The sequence below is a fragment of the Siphateles boraxobius genome, unplaced genomic scaffold (genome assembly GCF_051911475.1).
Source record: "Siphateles boraxobius isolate OS27281-9 unplaced genomic scaffold, OSU_SipBor_1 296, whole genome shotgun sequence".
NCBI lineage: Eukaryota > Metazoa > Chordata > Actinopteri > Cypriniformes > Leuciscidae > Siphateles > Siphateles boraxobius.
The window spans coordinates 27,501-30,000 of NW_027508915.1; the positions used below are offsets into that span (position 1 = coordinate 27,501).

The 2,500-nt window shown below is 38.4% G+C and overlaps 5 non-coding genes across 5 annotated transcripts; all 5 read right to left on the reverse strand.

Moving 5' to 3' along the window:
- Positions 1–433: 433 nt before the first annotated feature.
- On the reverse strand, positions 434–552 carry LOC143754433 (5S ribosomal RNA). Its single transcript, XR_013208219.1, has one exon. It is a non-coding gene; the product is annotated as a 5S ribosomal RNA (ribosomal RNA).
- A 274-nt stretch (positions 553–826) lies between these two features.
- Positions 827–945, reverse strand: LOC143754445 (5S ribosomal RNA). The gene has a single exon (XR_013208230.1). It is a non-coding gene; the product is annotated as a 5S ribosomal RNA (ribosomal RNA).
- Positions 946–1,221: 276 nt separating this feature from the next.
- Positions 1,222–1,340, reverse strand: LOC143754457 (5S ribosomal RNA). Its single transcript, XR_013208241.1, has one exon. It is a non-coding gene; the product is annotated as a 5S ribosomal RNA (ribosomal RNA).
- Positions 1,341–1,829: 489 nt separating this feature from the next.
- LOC143754468 (5S ribosomal RNA) lies at positions 1,830–1,948 on the reverse strand. The gene has a single exon (XR_013208252.1). It is a non-coding gene; the product is annotated as a 5S ribosomal RNA (ribosomal RNA).
- A 276-nt stretch (positions 1,949–2,224) lies between these two features.
- On the reverse strand, positions 2,225–2,343 carry LOC143754479 (5S ribosomal RNA). Its single transcript, XR_013208263.1, has one exon. It is a non-coding gene; the product is annotated as a 5S ribosomal RNA (ribosomal RNA).
- Between the last annotated feature and the right edge of the window lie 157 nt (positions 2,344–2,500).

Here is a 2,500-nt window from a genome sequence, read left to right on the forward strand (position 1 = left end):
AAGAAGAACTTTTGAAAAAACTCAAACTCTTTCATGCTCTCTGAAGAATCTCAGAGACTTTTAAAGGCTTTCTGAAGAAGCTCAGTGAGTCTTTTTTTTTAAACTAAGAAGAACTTTTGAAAAAACTCAAACTCTTTCATGCTCTCTGAAGAATCTCAGAGACTTTTAAAGGCTTTCTGCAGAAGCTCAGTGAGTCTTTTTTTTAAACTAAGAAGAACTTTTGAAAAAACTCAAACTCTTTCATGCTCTCTGAAGAATCTCAGAGACTTTTAAAGGCTTTCTGAAGAAGCTCAGTGAGTCTTTTTTTTAAAGTAAGAAGAACTTTTGAAAAAACTCAAACTCTTTCATGCTCTCTGAAGAATCTCAGAGACTTTTAAAGGCTTTCTGAAGAAGCTCAGGGACTCTTTTTTTTTTTTTTTTTTTAAATCAAAAAAGCTTACAGCACCTGGTATTCCCAGGCGGTCTCCCATCCAAGTACTAACCAGGCCCGACCCTGCTTAGCTTCCGAGATCAGACGAGATCGGGCGTGACCAAGGTGGTATGGCCGTAAGCGAAAACTCCTGCCAAAATTGGGCAATTTAAAAGGTTAGACCATTAATGAAGAAAACTAAGAAGAACTTTTGAAAAAACTCAAACTCTTTCATGCTCTCTGAAGAATCTCAGAGACTTTTAAAGGCTTTCTGAAGAAGCTCAGTGAGTCTTTTTTTTAAAGTAAGAAGAACTTTTGAAAAAACTCAAACTCTTTCATGCTCTCTGAAGAATCTCAGAGACTTTTAAAGGCTTTCTGAAGAAGCTCAGGGACTCTTTTTTTTTTTTAAATCAAAAAAGCTTACAGCACCTGGTATTCCCAGGCGGTCTCCCATCCAAGTACTAACCAGGCCCGACCCTGCTTAGCTTCCGAGATCAGACGAGATCGGGCGTGACCAAGGTGGTATGGCCGTAAGCGAAAACTGCTGCCAAAATTGGGCAATTTAAAAGGTTAGACCATTAATGAAGAAAACTAAGAAGAACTTTTGAAAAAACTCAAACTCTTTCATACTCTCTGTAGAATCTCAGAGACTTTTAAAGGCTTTCTGCAGAAGCTCAGTGAGTCTTTTTTTTTAAACTAAGAGGAACTTTTGAAAAAACTCAAACTCTTTCATGCTCTCTGAAGAATCTCAGAGACTTTTAAAGGCTTTCTGAAGAAGCTCAGGGACTCTTTTTTTTTTTTTAAATCAAAAAAGCTTACAGCACCTGGTATTCCCAGGCGGTCTCCCATCCAAGTACTAACCAGGCCCGACCCTGCTTAGCTTCCGAGATCAGACGAGATCGGGCGTGACCAAGGTGGTATGGCCGTAAGCGAAAACTGCTGCCAAAATTGGGCAATTTAAAAGGTTAGACCATTAATGAAGAAAACTAAGAAGAACTTTTGAAAAAACTCAAACTCTTTCATGCTCTCTGAAGAATCTCAGAGACTTTTAAAGGCTTTCTGAAGAAGCTCAGTGAGTCTTTTTTTTTAAACTAAGAAGAACTTTTGAAAAAACTCAAACTCTTTCATGCTCTCTGAAGAATCTCAGAGACTTTTAAAGGCTTTCTGCAGAAGCTCAGTGAGTCTTTTTTTTAAACTAAGAAGAACTTTTGAAAAAACTCAAACTCTTTCATGCTCTCTGAAGAATCTCAGAGACTTTTAAAGGCTTTCTGAAGAAGCTCAGTGAGTCTTTTTTTTAAAGTAAGAAGAACTTTTGAAAAAACTCAAACTCTTTCATGCTCTCTGAAGAATCTCAGAGACTTTTAAAGGCTTTCTGAAGAAGCTCAGGGACTCTTTTTTTTTTTTTTTTTTAAATCAAAAAAGCTTACAGCACCTGGTATTCCCAGGCGGTCTCCCATCCAAGTACTAACCAGGCCCGACCCTGCTTAGCTTCCGAGATCAGACGAGATCGGGCGTGACCAAGGTGGTATGGCCGTAAGCGAAAACTGCTGCCAAAATTGGGCAATTTAAAAGGTTAGACCATTAATGAAGAAAACTAAGAAGAACTTTTGAAAAAACTCAAACTCTTTCATGCTCTCTGAAGAATCTCAGAGACTTTTAAAGGCTTTCTGCAGAAGCTCAGTGAGTCTTTTTTTTTAAACTAAGAGGAACTTTTGAAAAAACTCAAACTCTTTCATGCTCTCTGAAGAATCTCAGAGACTTTTAAAGGCTTTCTGCAGAAGCTCAGGGACTCTTTTTTTTTTTTTAAATCAAAAAAGCTTACAGCACCTGGTATTCCCAGGCGGTCTCCCATCCAAGTACTAACCAGGCCCGACCCTGCTTAGCTTCCGAGATCAGACGAGATCGGGCGTGACCAAGGTGGTATGGCCGTAAGCGAAAACTGCTGCCAAAATTGGGCAATTTAAAAGGTTAGACCATTAATGAAGAAAACTAAGAAGAACTTTTGAAAAAACTCAAACTCTTTCATGCTCTCTGAAGAATCTCAGAGACTTTTAAAGGCTTTCTGAAGAAGCTCAGTGAGTCTTTTTTTTA